At 42.8% G+C, this 19,216-nt stretch overlaps 1 long non-coding RNA gene across 2 annotated transcripts in view; it reads left to right on the top strand.

Moving 5' to 3' along the window:
* The window catches only part of LOC118026694, a 298,428-nt gene that overhangs the window by 80,908 nt on the left and 198,304 nt on the right, over positions 1-19,216 (top strand). For both annotated transcript variants that reach the window (XR_004683654.1, XR_004683653.1), the window contains exon 3: positions 4,338-4,478. This is a non-coding gene — a long non-coding RNA (uncharacterized LOC118026694). The remainder of the gene's footprint in view (positions 1-4,337; positions 4,479-19,216) is intronic.

Raw genomic sequence — 19,216 nt, 5'->3', positions numbered from 1 at the left:
TTTGAAGATCTTGGCAGTGATGTGATGGATATAGTGGATGGGGAAGAGTTGGATGTATATTTTCATGGTGCATGTTATGTCATTTATTTACACTTTTCTTCCATTTATGATGAAGCTCCTGAGGGCTGGCATGGCAATTCCCATGTCCTTTGCTGGCAGCACCCGTCTTCTGCCACCTGGAGGGCATCTCCCACTGCCCTGCAGAGAACGTTTACTCTGTACCTGTTTACATCTGACAGTTGTCCAAAACTGAGGCTGCAAAGGGCTAACAGCGCTGATCTCTGGGGTAGGATGCTTTCCTACGTACCACACATTGCTCCATTTAGGAACACCTGGAATGGCTGTCGAAACTCCACTTTTTCTGTCTGTGAAAAGGCTTTGTCTCAGTCTGACCTTCCAGCACCTACAAGAGAGAGCAAAACAAAACAAAAACGAAACCAAAAAAACCCCTCCCCCTCTACAGCCCTGGCTAATTACATCTCTGCACCAGGAAAATCGATGATATTTTAAGAAGTAAAACTGCACTCAGAAGCAGAGCAAGTGTACCGTTCGCTTTTGTAGAAGTTGCCACAGCAACATGAGTTGGAGTGCTTCCCCCACGTCCTAGGCTCCCCTAAAATCTGCTTTAACAAATTGTCCTAGAAAAATACTGAGCTGGGAAATGGTGTCTTTGCTCACTAAGAATGTCATTATCTTTGATCAGTGTGAGTGGAGCCCCAGAATGAGATGCAAAGAGCATCACTTATAACAAATAATATTGCAGAATGAATAAAAATGATCAAAGTGGAGTTCTCAACCAGCCAAACAGGATTCTGAAGCCAAAAATAACCCTCCCCCTTGCTTATGGGGGAAGAAATGAAACCAAGGCCTGGCTGGCCCTGGGAGTGCATTTCCTAGGGACCATGGTACCCAAGCCAAGAATCGTTGAGTGCCATGCCTGTTTCTTACCGACTTTGATGCTGGTGTGGAAAAACAAGGTAGGAAAACCGATCATTTGTTGCTATGTCCTTGTACCAGAGTCTCTGCAGAGCTTCTGCATCTCATCGAACAAGACTATCTCCAGAAAAGGCAAAGAAGGTCAGACAACATGGTTGGCTGAACATAAGGCCAGATACCCAAGGAGTAGTCAGTGAGTCACCCTCTTACACTGGGCCACAGTGATGAATGGAAAGTCTCATAATTCAAATTCTGGTGTTGGAAGACACTTGAGAAAATTGCAGTTCCATCTCTCTGTTCCAAGAGAGAGGCACTCAACATTGGCACAGTGTTTAGTGAGTTGAGTTGAATTTGGATGGTATCTGACCTCATTGGTCCCATGCAGACAGAGATGTAGTCTATGCAGTAAAGAATTTTTGGGATCCTTGAATCTCAGAACTGGAGAGAACCTTAAAATTTATCTTGCCTGAGACCTTTGTTCTCTTGATGAGTAAAAAGAACCCAAGAGAAGTTGAGCATCTGACCAGATCACCCAGTGTTTTGCCCACGGTGGAAACCTCCTGACTGCTAGGTTTTGCATTATACCATGCTGAGGAAGGAGATGTTCAGGCCTTCTGCAAACGATATTTCTGGGTTTGTTGCCTCCAATCTCAGGAAATTCTTGTTCTGAAATTCTTCATGTGGTGACCCACATTCACTTGTTTTTGTGTCTGCATTGGAGACAAGTAGCACAAAGTATCATAAACTGTCCTTTATAACCTTTTTCTTGACTCCCAAGTGACAGTGACAGGACCAGTGTTTGACTTCTTACAAACTCACCCCCTTTACAAGGAGTCGTAGTAAAGCTCCCAGTGTTGCCCATGGCTGTGAAACTCATTCCTGGCTCCATTCACATCACTCCAAGTCGTTTTTCGGTCTTTCTGGTTTAGATGTATGGATGCCTTTACAGGTGAGAATGTGACTCTTGGAGGATGATGAAGAGATGGTTCACTTTCCTTTAATGCCCTTGACTTGGTGGACCCGAGCTAATTTGCATGCCTGATTTAGCTTTTACTGCCATCTGCTGGAACCCCCTGATATGCACCTCCAACACACCTCTGCCCTTATTTAGAGTTGACCTTCAATGAGCTGTTGTCCCCCTCTTACCTGGAGGTCAGAAGGTAAGAAGAGATGTGGCCGCCTACATCGAGTTGGGCCCCAGCATCCTCATCAAGCTTCCACTTCTCCTCTAGTCGTCAGGGCATCCCACCGGCAGGGCATCCCACATCTCAGTGTCTTTTAAAAATGCTCCTCATGTCTTAGACCCTTTCTGACTCATGAGTTCACTTTGGAGTGGTGATTTTTGTCCTTTGGGCTTTTGATTTTAGACACGAATACGAGAGATGTACAAAGCAGTATCAGGGTTTGCCACCGCACGGCCAAAGGGAAGACAATTGGGAAGGGACACCATACTTGCGGTGAAGAGTGTTGCCTTGTGATTTTCCATGGGTGTGATGGGAAGAAGGAATTAGTTCTGATGTGCAAGTAGAGTCATGATGGTGGCCATGTTTTGCACCACTTTACTGACCAGAACCGTAATTTGGTAAGTTTAACACTCATGATGGTTTTTGTAGAAAAGGGGCACATGTAAAATTAACTTTTGATTTTTATTTTGGGTCAATTAAGAATGTTTGGATTTTTTAAATTATAAAACAGTTCACTGTTCAATGAAGAACATTAAAAAAAAAATAAAGACAAAAGGAGGAAAAGGAAAAGCCAAATCTTATCACCTTGAGATAATGACTGATAACATCATGCTCGTAACTTTTGAACATGACATATGCATATATTTTATATAACTATAAATACTAATTTGCTCATTCGTCACTATGTCCTCAGCATTTTCCTGTGTAATGATATATTCTTCAAAAATACGATAATTAATGGTGATGTACGATTTCACTTTAAGGATGTACCATGTTTTAATTAATTACCGTTCTGTTACTTGCCATTTAGGTGATTTTTAATTTTCGTAGATGCATCTTAAAAGAACTTTAAAAGAACGCTTAATTTGCTAAATGACTATTTAAGCAAAACTTGGGGATTGTTGTTTTAACTTCTGACACAATTCCAATTTCATGAGTCACTGATAGGGACTGACAGTTTGACACATACGATTAACGTGGGTGTCTGGGGTTGGTGATGTAGTTCTAATTCCCGGTTGGAATTAGAATATCAGGTTGGAGACATGGCTTGAGGAGGCTTACGGTGTCCATGAATACCAGTTTACTTGTACATGCACAGGCAAGGGGGCAAAGGGGGCTACGATTCTTCGGGCTTGAATCCTTCCAGCAAACCCATGTGTATGTAGGCTCTTTCTGGACTTGAAAGACCCTGATCATCTAAGTCTGTGTATCTCACTGGGGGGGCTGGGTCAGATGACTTTGCCTCCTTGCTTAGCCCTCTGCCCACAGAGGACATTCGGCTATGTCTGGGGATTTTTGGATGTCACAGCTGGGGTGGGGGTTTGCCACTGGCATCTAGTGGGTAGACACCAGGGATGTTGCTGAAAGACAGCGCCCCCACAGCAAAGAGTATCTGCCCCAAATGTTAGTAGTAGAAATCGACTTCTTGGTTGAATGCAGATGTTTCCAGGGAGTGCTTTCTCCATTCACGGGTCTAAATCTTGATTTTCTTCTCTTTACACCATGTCCTTTCTTACAGCATCAGGAAAATAATGCTTGTTCTGTCGATGTTGTAATTGTCATGTTATAACATAAGTAGCCCTTAACTTTCATAGACTTGATATTCCTAAACATCATGTATTTTTGCTAATTGTACTTTGACATTCTGAAACGGTCTTTTACATACTGCATTTTGTGTACACCGGCTGAGGAATGGATATTTCTAGTTGTAACACAGAGGTGCCCCTTGCTGCTGCTGGTTCCTTTTCAGCACATTGGCTGTCTTGGTGTAGAAGTGTATTTCAGTGCATTTGCTTTCCTATTTTATTGCATTCTTCTGTTTTTCTCTGTAAATGCAAATGGAAAAGAAAAAAAGGAAGCTGTAGTTCTATGGGTAAGAGGCATAGGTTTCATGAACATGATACATAAACATCAACATTGCATCGAAAATGAGAGTAATTAGGCAAGTCAGAAGGAGTACATCTTTAACCCCAGTCAGATGCTTATCAGCTCTAGGCTGGTGGAATATATGATCAATCATGAAAGAAAATCAATTTAATGAACACATACAACATACTGAAAATATGTTGCTGGAGATTGTGTTAAAAGGATAAAGTTTAGCGGTACTTTATAAATTCACCTCTGAAGAATAGCGGCTGTCTTGTATATGCTCTGTAGGACTGTGCACTTGTTCACTTGTTCACTTTTGGCATATTGACCTCTGGTATACATTTTCAGGACTGTGTTGTATGAAAATAGAGGCCAGCTCCTTGTGGAAAGTCTTTACCTCTGTCCTTGGCTGAAGACCCATCTACAGTATGTGAAGCCAGGAAGAAAGGAAGATTAAGAAATACAGTATTTCTGCTTTGATTCCCAAAGGTATTTGCTTTTTTTTTTTTTTTTAAGGTGTCTGCCTCTATTTCAAATATTAATGCCCATTAAATGGAACTATCCTCTGCATCTTACCAGTGGAAATGAATTGCAGGAGGTTCATTTCACAGCACACGAAGTACTTCCGTCTTGCAGTTATTTGAAGTCTAGACATGATTTAAACAAATGTTTAACCTTGAGAATAAAATTACAAAGAGATCCCAAATGCAAGGGTGTAGCTTCCCTGTCATGGGTATAAGTACACGTTTGATTATTTTTTTTCCCTACTCCATTTTCCTCACTTTTCATGTTTTTTTTTTTTTTTTTTCCCGGAATTAAAAAAAATAGTGTTTCTTTAAAGAGTTTCATTGAAGAGTTGCCTTAAATCCTTTTGGGAATAAGGGCGAGAGTGGGGTGGGGAAGGAGCAGCTGGTTGTAGACTCTTGTAGTCAAGGCTGTGGATTATGGAATCAGATCAAACTGAGTATTCATTTGGATTCTACAATTTACCAGCAGTCCACGTGGCCTAGGGCAGACCGTTTAATTTCTTTGTGCATTAATTTTCTTGACTGAAACATGGAAATCGTGGTAGGCTGTAAATTTTAGGGCCGTGAGAGGGATCCATGAGACAGTTCACCGGAGGTGCTTTGCGTGCTGTCTGGCTTAATAAATGGGCACCATTTATGATCATTATCCTTCCCCAGCCACCTCCCTGCCTCCCCAGGTGAGCTCGTTCTGAGTTGCCGCCTTTCTGCCCAGGACATGCATTCCTTTCCTTTTGTACATGAGAAAATTGGCCCGCCTCAGTGCTTGCTGACTTCTCACAATGCCTGGACATACTCTACCCGCTTTGCCCGAGAAAGTTCCCAGAGGCATTCAAAATAATTCTCAGAATATCTAAACATTGTCAGTGCTGGCTCTGCCCAGGGGAAAACAGTACAGATATCCCAGGGGCAGGGCACCGCTTGACTCTTCAGTCATTTGCTCCATCTTTGCAGGAAGTGTGGAAACTGCCCCCCATTGCTGCTTCTCTCTCGTTACAGAAACATCCATCAGTGGCTGATTTGTGGTGGTTTTGATGGTGACAGATTTCACCAAGTATACAGATTTGCTCCTTGGAGATTACGATGCTAGTAAATTAGTCATAAGGATTTATATTACATGATAAAAGAGCTCTTTGATTTCCTCAGTCCTTCACGTTACTCCTCGTGAAACAAAACAGCTTGCCTCCTTAACCTCCCAAGCTCCCAGACACGACTCTGCAGGGTAGGATCATGAGCTGCTCACGAAGACCTGATGCACAAGGATGTTGAGAATGGGTGTTTCCTAGGCCTTGTTTTCCTGACATGTGTCTTTCTCATATGTCGTTAATTTAAACGGAACAGTAGAGATAATGCTAAAACGCCCAGACAGTCCAATTTAAAAGCCAGGCAGATTTTCTTTCCATACTTTGTAGATTCGACAGGCTGTACAGACTCCCCCCCTGTTCTCCCCAAAAAGTCAAACCCACGTCAGAGATGTGTTTCGCTGTTGGGCAGAGCAAGCTGCAGCACCCCTGAGATCATCTGAAACTCAAGACTGGTATCTTTACCAAAAAGGATGCAGCACCTTTAGGACCAGTAGACATAGACAAAGTCATTGCGGGTTGTGTTTCTGAGTAGAAATTGCTCAGGATTAAAGGATTCCCACCCCCAGGACTTTAGGGGAACAGGAATTCATTACCTACTTGCTAGGAATTCATTACGTACTTGCATTACTACCTACCTGCCCTCACCTATTCACGGTATCTTTAGATTAGACTTTGGACAATTTCTTTGCCCTTTAAAAGAATCTATACGTTAAAATAAGGTAGGAAATCTTGGCTTAGTTTTCTCAGTTGATGTATTAGGGTGGCAGAGAACTGAGCTGGAGGGTGACAAGTTCCATTTTGAGTTAGTCAGCACAGGCCTCAGCAGGGGTAACCCATTCACGCACCTCCGCGTCTGCTACGAATCCACTGCAGGCCCTCGACATCCCCTCCACTTGGAGGCTGGACTCGCAGCTTTGCATCATTGCACGTCCTGAGGGTTTTGTCTTGGCAGTTGATCCCAGCTATATTTTGTAGGGCTGTGTTTAGAAGAAACCAGAAAGTCGAATAAGGTCTGTGGGCAGATTCGAGGGCAGTTAATCAGCCAGTTCTGGCTCAGAACCCATATCTATGGTCTGGATCGATTTCGAGGGGGTGGAGGGTGTTTTATTCCATTCAGGCTGCTATGATAGAATACTCTAGACTGTGTGGCTTATAAGCAACAGACACTTATTTCTCACAGTTCTGGAGGCTCGATGTCCAAGATCAAGGTGCCGGCAGATTCTGTGTTTGGACAGGTCGTACTTCCCGCTTCATAGATGGTTGTCTCCTTGCTGCGTCCTCCCAAAGGTCCAACCTCCTAAGACCTCACTTTGTGGATTAAGCTTCAACATGGGAATTTTCAGGGCACATGAAAATGTAGTCTATACTGGGGGGTCGGGGGTGGTAGTGCAGAGGGGAGATTGGCACTCTACCTCTCTGTGTCGCAGTTTGCTCATCTGTACGATGAGAGACAGAACCTCTTCCAGCTATAAAATTTTGATATTCTGGAAGGCTGGAAGGGATCCCAGGAATTCTTTGGGGGAATGGGTGGTCAGGGTCTTCCTGTAGCTCAGTGATTCTCAGGGTGTGTTCTCTTGCGGCATAAGCAGCAGCTGGGGGACTTGTCAGAAATGTGACTTCTGGAGCCCCATCCCACACCTATTCACTCGCACTTCTCTTGTGTTCTGCCCAGCCCTCCAGATGGTTCCTTTGCATGCTCAGATTTGAGAACCACTTCTAGAGGGAAGCAGTTGTCTAACTGGGCTGTATCTGGAGAGCTTCCAAGAATACTGATACCTGGATTTTGCCCCTGAGATAATCTCGTTCAGTTGGTCTGGGGTGTGGCTTGCACATTGGAAAGTTAAAAAATTTCCCCAGGCAATTGTATAATCAACCAGAGCTGAGAAACACTGTTGTGGAGAACTGACCAGATAAATCAGTCTTTTTTTTTTGTTTTAAAGATTTTATTTATTTATTTTAGAGAGAGAGAGAGCACAAACCAGGGGGAGGGGCAGGGGGAGACGGAGAGAGAATCTCAAGCAGACTCTGCACCGGCCATGGAGCCCCTCATGTGGGGCTCCATCCCACGACCCTGAGATCATGACCTGAGCTCAAACCAAGAGTTGGACACTTAACTCACTGAGCCACCCAGGCGCCCTGATAAATCAGAATCCTAATGCTAGTGTAGGGGACCAAGGCCCAAGACTCTGAATTTTTTAAAAAAGATTTATAGGGAGGGACAGAGGGAGAGGGAGAGAGAGCGTTAAGGAGACTCAGTGCTGAGCTCGGAGCCCGCTGTGGGGCTCAGTCTCATGACTCTGAGATCACAACCTGAGCTGAAACCAAGAGTCGGAGGCTCAACTGTGCCACCCAGGTGCCCCAACTCTGAATTTTAAGAAGTTCCTGTGTCAGTGCAGGTCCTTCAAAAAACAGGTGCCAAAATAGGCTTGGACGTGCAAGTTGTTATTGGAGGACATATCTGTGTTCATTTCCTAGAGTTACTGAAACGAATGACTGCAAACTCGGTGGTTTAGATGACATAAATTATTCTCTCTCAGTCCTGAAGAGCAGAAGCCTGGGATCAGATGTCAGCAGCTCATGCTTCCTCCACAGGCTCTTAAGGGAAACATGCTTCCTTGCTTCTCCCAGCTGCAGGTGGATCCAGCCATGGCAGTATAACTGTAATCTCTGCCCCTGTCTTCTCATGCCTCCTCTGTGTCTTTGCATGCTCTGTCCCTCTTATAAGGACACCAGTCATCCCAAATCTAGGAAGATCTCATCTCAAGATCCTTAATAACATCTGCACCCTGTTTTTTTTCCAGATAAAGTCACATTCACACTCTGGGTAGACATGTCTCTCAATCTGTAATGCTAGTGAAGGAGAAAGGAGTAGGGTGCAGCAGAAGGTAGGGAGAGCACTTAGATGGAGATGCAGGTCTGACTCTTGTGATAAGAGAAATAAAGGATTGTGTAAGAAGAGCTTCAGCCTACTGTTGATCTAAGAAAAAGAATTTTTTAAAGATTTTTCATTTATTTGAGAGAGAGAGCAGAAATTGTGACAACATGAGTGAGGGTAGGGCAGAGGGAGAGGCCATGAGAGAAGCAGACTCCCTGCTGAGCAGGGAGCCCGATGCAGGGCTCGATCCCAGGACCCCGGGATCATGACCTGAGCCGAAGGCAGACGCTCAACCGACTGAGCCACCCAGGTGCCCTGATCTAAGAAAATTTTAACTAGGCTGTTGGGAGTGCCTCAAAATTGCTGGGTTGAGGGGCACCTGGGTGGCTCAGTTGGTTAAGCCTCTGTCTTCAGCTCAGGTCATGATACAGGGTCCCGGGATCGAGCCCCGCATCAGGTTCCCTGCTCAGCGGGGAGTCTGCTTCTCCCTCTCCCCCTGCTTGTAGTCTCTCTCTCTCTCTCTCTCTGTGTCAAATAAATAAAATCTTAAAAAAAACAGTGAGAACCTTTAAAAAAAAAATTGCTGGGTTAAAATGAATCCCCGGTGTGTTGGTATTAGGAGGTGGGGCCTCTGGGAGGTGATTTTGTCCTGAAGGTAGAGCCATCAGGAATGATATTAGTGTTCTTACCAAAGAGGCCCCAGATTGCTCTGTCATCACTTTTCCTGTGTGAGGACACAGGGAGAACTGGGAAGTCGCTCCCACCAGACGCCTGCTGATGCCTTCAGCTCAGACTCTCCAGTCTCCAGAACTGCGAACATAAATGTCTGTTGATGATAAGCCGCTCAGCCTGTAGCACTTTGTTGTGTGGTGTTTTGCTGAATCCACCTGCAGTATCTGCATGATGCACTCACCTGTGCTCCCAGCAGCAGCTTCTCTCGAAGGGAGATGAGCGTCACGAACTCCGTGCCTTCCACGGCCCCCGAGACCACTCCTATGTCCACTGAGTATCTGAGTGGTAGAACTGTTGCCTAAGATCTGTGTTGCAAAGCTTAGAGCTGAGAGATTAATTCTGAGAAGCTTCAAGGAACAATGTCTTGAAGCTCTGAAATGCACCTGAGACTATTTAACCCTCAGAATGTCATTAGTAGAGACACCCCCTTAATTTTGTTTGTGTCTGCCAAAATTCTCTGACCACAGATCCCTTTATCCAGGGTAATACCCGTTGACACCTGCAGAACACATGAATTTTGGGAATCACTGCTGTGGATCAAAGGATAAACTGGATTGCTTGCAGCTTGGGCTAATGGACCTGTCAGGACAGCCCCAGGAGGAAGGTGGCCGCCTGGGTAGCATTTTTGGAGAACTACAAAAAAATCTCTTGAAAAGGCCTCAAAACTGCTTCCTCTGCCTGCCGGTTGATGTTCCTCCATTAGGGTTTCATTCCCTAGGCTTGAGGCTTTAATCTCTGCTAAAATGTGAATACTCCCCGGAGAAGGGAATTCCGTTCTAATTTCACGACCCTATTCTGAACAGCTTGCGCTCGGTGCAAAAACCTCTCTCCTGGGCACTTAAAAAAGATCTCACTGCTTTAATAGAGAAGATGGACGTGTGTGCAAGCCATTCTTGGGAATACTTAGTTAACTGGCATTCAGAGCTTCGTGTGAATGCAGTTTTCAAATTCTTCCCTGAGGTAAGGTTTCCACTGGGGAAGAAGAAAGCCTGAGGACATGGATTCCTGAGGGCATTGAGAGGTGGGGTCCCTGGAACTAGGGGAGGACATGAACAAAAGACAGAAAGATAAATTCTGCTTGCTCCTCAGGTGTTCCCAAGGGCTGATGTGTCCAAGACACACACATTTACGGGCAAAGCTATTATGTTCACATACTGGCCCATCACAGATGTGTTTTGAGTCTAGATTAAACAAAAGGCTTTCCCCCAACCCCCTGTGAAATACATTGTGACTTAACGTGGTCATTGTGGGATTTTGGAGGGTCCTCGGGCATGAATTGCCTTATAATGAGTGGGTTTTTTGTTTTTTTTTTTAACTTCCATAATCAGATTCTTTTTGAGGGATTCATGAAGCATTCACAAATAACCTGAATTTTTTGCTCAAACATAAATAATATTTTAGCAAGTGTTATCAAAAAGGGGACATAGATACATCACACAAATAGGTATCCACACGTGCACGCATGCACACACAGGCACTCACACACAACACCAGTGAGTGTGGCCGTGACTATCATGCCATATGAGGAACCAGTCACAGCTGGGCACAGCACTTAGGCACCGTTCCTGAAGCTCTGTGTTTTACAGGCAGCTGCTAAGCTGGGCAGTGCTGACCACGTGTACCTGGGTAGGACTCCACAACACTGCAACTCCACGGATTTTGAGGGATCTGGGAGGGCGTGTCTCTAGTAATGGGAGCCCCCCCAGTAACAGTGCCCTGTTGGAAAGCACGGCTTCTGTCATGTCAGCCTGCCCTTCTGCCGAGGCTCTTGCTAAGCTACTGAAAGTGGAGAGGCATTTAAGTTTCTCTCTCTTCTTAGCAAGTTTCCGAGGGTTTTCACTCATACTTGGATTCTGAATTGCCTGAAACGCATAGACTTCCATTATTAACTCTGGATTTAGGTTTTATTTTAGCTCGGTGTCCTTTCGGACTCACACTGGCTTATCATCCAAGTGCTGCACATTGGTTTGAATTTGTCAGCCATGCAGAGCCATCCTTTCTGCTTTCTGTGGAAGTCAGCATTCCTAGCTTATTTCAGGATAGCTTACCCGGACAGAAATAGAACCCGTGACTCAGCAGCTTGTGGGAAATACACCCTTTCTGCCACTTTGAAGGAAAATTTCAGTTTCGTTGATAACAGATATAAATTGAAATTGCATTTTATTGACAAGTGCTGGGCGTCTTGCAGAACTTGCCGAAAGTAGAGATTTTTGTTGTTGTTCGTATGAAAATTAACCAAGAATTTACCAGAAAAAGACTACTTATTTGCTATAAGTTTCAGAGAGAATAGAATTTTTGTGTAGAAGCAAAAAGGGCAGGAAAATGGATTCATCCAGGATCTCAGAATTAACCTTTACCGGGGTACAGTTCAACTATCTGTAGAAGAAGTGTGCTGATGGAGACCCTGGAGAAGGCTTTCAATTAGTGAAAACAAAACGCACACTCAAACCCGTCGCTGAAGACTTTTCATTGTGCAGCCCAGTACGATGCTGCTACAGTCTCTCTGGCCAACTCTGACTGGCTGAGTTGGGTTTTCATAGATGGACAGTCTGAATAAGTCCTATCAAAGCCAACGTTTCTTTCTAGTTTATGTCATTTGAGCAGTATTTGGAATAAAAATAGAAAAGGCTGCAAGAGAGACCAAGTCATGACTTTTTTCTTTGTATTAAAAAATACATCCTTGTTAGAAAGATTAATACAGAAACTGACAAAGACTAAAATAAAAATCTACCCAGAATCCCCACCAGCTGGAAGTTAACATCATCCCCCTTGGGTTAGCTATCGTTTTGCACACCTCCAGAAAGAAGGACAGAAGATGGACAGATAGTTACACCAAAATGTGTTTTCATTTTCATGCGTACTATTCATGCAGTTTTGTGGAAGTATTCAAATTAATTTCCCTTGATTTAATAAGAAGAAATGAAACTGATTTGGAACCAGGGGGAAGCGATAAACTTCAAATAGATGTTGTTTTTTTTTTTTTTTTTTCTTGCCCTGAGAGAGATACTAGATCCTAAAAGATTGATCTGAGGTTAAGGAAGTAGATTGTGAATAACATTAAGCAGTTGGAGACATTATGTGTCTTTGAATTACACTTTTCAGTTTTAGATAATTTTGATTGACTCCTTGCTATGAAATTTGAGGACATTGGTAATTTCACATTTCTTCCCATTTTCACATCTGATTTTCTTCATTACTGTATTATTTTCATGCTGTGATAGTTTATGTAACAGTTCCATTATGCTCGGTGACCATGCTTCTCACAATTGCTTGGTATTCTATTTAAATGGATCCTCTGCTCATCATCCATTGTTTGGTCAAAGATCCTCCGTTCTTCGGGCTTTAATTTTGTCTCTTACTTGTCTGGATTTCATCTTCAAGCAGTTTTATCAAAAGGGCTCAAGGGTTCTGTGTTGTCTGAACTCTTTCATGCTGGAGAATATCTCTGTTGCCTCTTTGCTTGAGTGGTATTGTGACTAGATTTTGTGTGGGTCTCACATTCTTTCCTTCAAAACATCCTTGTCATCGCTCCATTATTGTCTGGCTTTCAGTGGTGCTACAGAGAAATATATAACTTGTTTTTTTCCTATTTGGTAGGTTATTTATCTTTTTTTCCTGTGTGTCTAAAGTATGTTTTCTTTAACCTTGAGGGCTTGATGATGTCAAGTCTTGTGGAACTTTTTAAAGAAAAACCCGGTGTTATTTCTACTGATCTCATAGAGAGAGGGACAGTCAGTATATATGAACTGAGAGCTATTTGTTTTTATTGTGAAACCTACAGAATAATCATAGCAGCTGCCATTTATTGAATTCTGTGCCAAACCCCGTAGTGTTGTAGATGTTTTAGGAATATGATCTCAATTCTTCCACAAAGCTCTGAAGCAGAAGCTATTATCCCCATTTTATAGATGAGAAACTGAGTTTTTGAGCTAACAGGGAACTTGCTACCAGTTGCATAGCTATGAAATCAGGCGCAGGTAAAAAGAGATAATTTTCCCTTTTGTTTTATTCATGTCCTGTTTCTGATATTGTACTATAATTATCTAAGATGTCACCATTGGGGGCGGGTGGCTGAAACGTACGCAGGACTCTATCAACTATTTTGTAACTTTCTGTGATTGTATTCTTATGTCAAAATGACAAGTTAAAAGAGAAAAACAGAACAAAACTTGAGACAACTCCTAGCTAATGCTGGTCTAGTAGGATACTGAGAGTCAGGACAGAAACAGAGGGTAATGACCGGTGTTACCTGGGGTTGCAGTCATCTAAAGGCTCAACTGGGGCTGAGAAATCCATTTCCAGGATGACTCACTCACAACGTGGTGCTGGCAAGTTGGTTCCTTTTTAGATACGATCTCCATGTGGACGCGTGAGTGTGTCCTCATGACATGTGGCTGGCCACCTCCAGAGAAAGCAGTTCGCGAGATCGAAGTGAGCTGAGTCGGCCTTAGAGCACCTCTGCAGTGTTGAGTTGATCCGTCAAGTCAGTCGTGATTTAATGTGCGAAGGGGAGGCGTTCGGGTGTGACTACCAGGAAGACTACTGGGGGCAGCCTTAGAGGCTGGCCACCACAGTCCTGGAAACCTTTCATGGAAAAAAATCAACAGGACTATGGCTCTGTGGACTTGGCCAGTGAAGAGGAATATACCATCGATAACTGAAGATTCTGGAGCCTGGTCAAAAGAATAGAGGGGCAGTAGTTACAGACCAGAAGGCAGCTGGTATTGAGGGAGTGGGTTATGGTTTTAAACATGTTGACTTTGAGATGATGTGTAGGCCCATCTTTCTTTCTTTTCTTTTCTTTCTTCCTTCCTTCCTTTCTTTCTTTCCTTTCTTTCTTTCTTTCTTTCTTTCTTTCTTTTCTTTCTTTCTTTCTTCCTTTCTTCCTTTCTTCCTTTCTTCCTTTCTTTCTTTCTTTCCTTTCTTCCTTTCTTTCCTTCCTTCCTTCCTTCCTTCCTTCCTTCCTTCCTTCCTTCCTTCCTTCCTTCCTTCCTTCTTTCTTTCTTTCTTTCTTTCTTTTCTTTCTTTCTTCTTTTTTTTCCCACGCTGGGCGTGGAGCCTAATGCAGGGCTTGAACTCACGACCCTGGGATCAAGACCCAAGCTGAGATCAAGAGTCACATGCTTAACCGATTGAGCCACCCAGGCACCCCAAGGCCCATCTTTCTAGACTGACCTGTAACTCACCCCTGGTTTCAGCCCCACACCTCCCTCCTGAGATCTGACACCTCTCGTCTCTGGACCTTTCTGGGATTATGAAGTAGGAACTGACTTGATCATTACTGGCCCCTGCTCTTCCACAGCTCTGGCGTTCACCTTAGCCCTGTTAACTGCTCATGTCTGTGTTCCCGCGTCAAGACCTTTGTTGGCATCTGTTCTCTGCTGTTGTCTCTTCTCTTCTTTAAATTCTTGTGACTGTTTTTTTAAATTTCTTTTCTTAATGTTTTTAATTTAAATTCCAGTATGGTTAACATATAGTGTTATATTAGTTTCAGGTCTACAATATAGTGATTCAGCAATTCCATATATCATGGGGTGCTTATCACAACAAGTGCACTCCTTAATCCCCATCACCTGTTACCCCCATCCCCCCCCCACCTCCCCTCTGGAAACCATCAGTGTATTCTCTAGAGTCAAGAGTCTGTTTCTTGGTTTGTCTGTTTTTTTCCCTTTGTTCATTTGTTTCGTTTCTTAAATTCCACATGTGTGTGAAATCGTACCGTATTTTTAAATTTCTTTATTCTTATTTTTAAAAATGTTTCATTTTTTTCTTTATTCTCATTTTAATAAGCTTTGGGAAAGGGCAGATACAAATGCACGGGTTGAATTTTAAATATTTAACTAGAAGTTAAGTCATATTGGACTGAATCCATTTGGTGCAGAAATTTTACTTAATGGAAAAATTTGAAACACATATTTTGGGTGTAAAGTAGGTAAAATGATTTAAAAAGTGATTTTTCACTGTGTCTGTATTATCTTCGAGAGACATATTCAACATTTACTGGTCTTTTCACTCCATTTGTGAAGCTAATAGTGCAAACACTACAACTTTAACGAGAAATTGTAATAATAAAGAGCAGGTATGCATCATGAGACATTTTTCCTACACAGATTTCTCTTGGGGTATGAAATGAGGTATTAAATCAAACCGAAGAAGTACTATGTGTCTGGTGAAATAAAACTAACAATAGTAGAGCAGAACTCATATAATTGCATTTTCTCTTGGGATATTAGGATTTTTCTTTAAATAATTATTATCATTATTTTGTTCCGCACGCATAGCAGTTCTTGAAATTCCTTGATGAAGAATAAAAAATTAGCAGGACAACCAGATAAACATGTCAATGAAAAAAGAATCACTATTCATTCTAGGCTAGCACTTACTATGAAAAGACCTAGCATCTTGACAATGTATAGTTATCTTTTCAAAGACTTCATTAACCTCAAGTTGGACAGCTCTTTCTAGCCTTTCAAAATGTGGTATCTGGCATACAGGTGGCCCCTTGTTCTCTGAAAAGCATCCTCTGTGTGATGAGTGCTTCTGGGTTTAGCTTGATTCATTCAGCTCCAAAGATACCTGTGACATCTCTTCAGGGAACACAGCCCAGATGGCTGCTTTGGAAAAGCTGGCGTGCAAACATTTCAGAGCTAAGATGGCACATGATTTGTTCCCCAGCAAGCAGAGATCAGTGTGTCCTGAAAAACATCCCTCAGCTGTGCTTCCCCAATGCTGGAGGCACTCAGTGATGTTCACGTGAGTGCGTTGTGGTTCTGGGCCCACGGCAGTGGTGGGATGTGTCATTTCTGATTATTTTTTAAAAAAAGACAAACTTAATGGTATTTTACTATGATTTCATTATCGAGAATTTGCAAAAGACATTATTTTATAGCCTTCATCCACAATACTCCGTCCGTTTACCTCTATTAATTTTAAAGAATTGTGATTAACTACATATAACATAAAATCTACCATTTCAACCATTTTGAAGTGTGCAGTTCTGTGGCATTAAATATATTCACATTGTGTGCAACTGTCATCACCATCATCTCCAGAACTTTTTCATCCTCCCAAGTGGGAACTCTGTACCCTTTAAATAAAAACTCCCTATCCCATCCCCTCTCCCTGGCACCCGTAATTCTAACTTTCTATCTCTGTGAATTTGGCTACTCTAGGTACTGTAATAAATGGAATCATACAGTACTTGTCCTTTTGTGACTGGCTATGTCAGTCACTCAGCATCATGCATTAAGCTTCATCCATGTCATGGCAGGAGTCAGGATTTCCTTCCTTTTTAGGGCCGAACCATATTCCACTGTGTGGACGGACCGCATTTGTTTGCCCATTCATCTTTTGATGGACATCCTGGGTTACTTCCACTGTTTCGTTCTCTATATATCTATTTGAGACCCTGATTTCAATTCCTTTGGGGATGCGCCCAGAAGTGAAATTTTTAGATCATGTGGTATCTCTATGTTTAATTTTTTGAGGAGCCCCCATACTGATAAGGTCCATCTTTGTGGATTTTTTTAATTTAAAAAATTGACATACAATTTACATACCGTAAGATTTGCTTCTTTAAAAGGTGTAATTCAGTGGGTTTTAGTATAGTCAAAAGGTTTTTCAACAATGATCCCAGTCTCATTCCAGAATATTTCCATTATAAGTCACTTTCGTTGCCCTTTTCTCTCAGCTTCTGGCAGTCACTAATGGACTGTCTGTCTCTCTGGATTTACCCATTGCGGCCATTTATACAATGGAAGCATGTAATACGTGGTCTTTTGTGACTGGTTTCCTTCACTTAGTGTTCTGTTTTCCGGGTTCATCCATCTTGTGGTAAGTACCACTACTTTTATTCTTTTTTATAGCTGAATTATATTCTGTTGCATGAATAGACCTCATTTTGTTTATCTACTTATCAGCTAGCTAATGGACATTTGGGTTGTTTCCATGTTTTGGCTATTACTAATAATACTTCTATGAATATCCATACACAGATTTTTGTGTGGACATTTCTTTTCCATTCCCTTGAGTATATACCTTGGTCTATAGCAGAATATGGTATTCTGTTTAACCTTTTGTGGAACTGTCAAACTGTTCCCATTTTACGTTCTCATCAACTACGTATGAGGGTTCCAGTTTTTCCACATCTTCACCAACACTAGTTCTCATCTGTTGTTTAATTATAGCCATTTCAGTAGGTATGAAGTACTAGCTCATTGTGGTTTTGAATTGTAGTTTCCTCGTGACTAATGATGTTGAGCTTCATTCCATGTGTTTGTTGACCATGTGTATATCTTCACTGGAGAAATGTTCATTCAGATCCTTTGGACATATTTAATTGGGTTGTCTTATTATTGCTGAGTGGTGCTTGAATTATTTAATCTACACTAAGGGTGCTGCTGGAATTGTCCCCTTTGTGTAGAGGAGAAGAATTGAGCCTTACAGAACGTGACCGGTGGCAGAGCTGGGATTCCAGTCCAGGTTTGTGAGCTGCTGGTACCTCAACTTCTAACCACCAGTCAACTGCTTCTAACTTGGGCTCCTGTTCTGTGAGACTTTCACATGACTGCTATGTGTCAGTGCAGTCCCAGCATCAAGGATTTTCCAGGTGATTGGTACTTAGGGATCAACATCAGGATACACTTACATGCAGTTCATTAGATGAGTAGTTGACCTCCTGTTCTTACAGTCATCAGAATGACCAAGAGTTTCCTTTCTCCATTGGCTGTGCTGATGCTAAGAATAGAATTTATATACAGCTTCCTTGAGAGTTCCTTGTTAGTAGCAGACGTCCTGTTGATATGTGTCAGAACATTCAGCTGCTCAGAAAGCTAAAGCATAGCCTCTCTCCCCTGGGTCTGACCATATTTGTTTAGGGGTCCATTCATCTGTTACCTTGACTTTCTCATCTTTGTGTGTTTGGAAAGTATTGATCTCCTTTAGATGTCACAGAGCTCTTTTCTCATAGTCAAATCACTGGGAGTGCTTTGTAGACTCTTCATTTTTGTAGGAAAAAAATCTAAATGTATAAGGTTGGCTAACAGGGTGTTTTGTGAACTTGAGTGAACACCTGAGTTACCCAGAGAACTTGTTAAAACAGATTGTTGAGCACTACCCCCAGAAATTCTAGTTCAGTAGGTCTGGGGTGGGAGTGGGGGTGGGGGGCTGAGAATTTGTCAAATCTTAGGTGGTGCTGCTGGGCCAGCTTATGGGCCCTACTCAAACCAGGATGGTGGTTGGATTTCTGAGGCTCACGGGATTACATCCAATTCCTGCCTGGCTGCAAGTTTGTCCAAAAGTTGATCCCACCCCTTTTATACAAACTCTGTCCTCATTACTCACAATTTCCTATTAACTAAGGGGAGCTATTTTACTCTCCTCTGAACAGAAATGGGCCTATGCTTGTAATTCTTCCCCTGCCCTTGTGTTCCCCTTGCCCAGGTCCCCCACTTGTATGGTAGGCAGAATTCCAAGATGGCCCTGACTATTCTGCTCCCCTGGTGTGCAGCCATCATGTGATAGCCTCTCTTTGAATTTGAGCAGAACCATGGGTATGATGGGATATCACTTCTACAATTTGGCTACTAATCTGTTGACACTGAGTCAAAATGGAGACCGTCATGGTGGGCCTGACTTAATCAGGTGGTAACTTAAGTGGAATTGAACCCTTGCTGAAGTCAGAATGATTGGAAGTGTGAGGTGGGGCTTGCGGAGGGCCATGTAGCAAGAAATTCTGGGCAGTTTCTAGGATCTTTGAGAGGCCACCAGCTGACAGCCAGCACGAGCATGGAACCTCAGTCCTGCCACCACAAGGAACTGAATCCCGCCAACAATATGAGCCTCGGATGAGACCACAGCTCAGCTCACATGTTCGATGTGGCCTGGTAAAACCCTGAGCCCAGGACTCAGGTCAGCTGTGTCTGTACTCCTGATCCATGGAAACGGTAAGGTAATGAGCTTATGTTGCTTTGAGTCACTTTGTTTGTAGTCACTTGTTACACTGCAACAGAA

Source organism: Mirounga leonina, unplaced genomic scaffold (genome assembly GCF_011800145.1).
Source record: "Mirounga leonina isolate KUSES-001 unplaced genomic scaffold, KU_Mleo_1.0 Mir_268, whole genome shotgun sequence".
Taxonomy (NCBI): domain Eukaryota; kingdom Metazoa; phylum Chordata; class Mammalia; order Carnivora; family Phocidae; genus Mirounga; species Mirounga leonina.
Note: the sequence above shows the minus strand (reverse complement) of the source record. Positions and strands in the feature narration are given on the sequence as shown.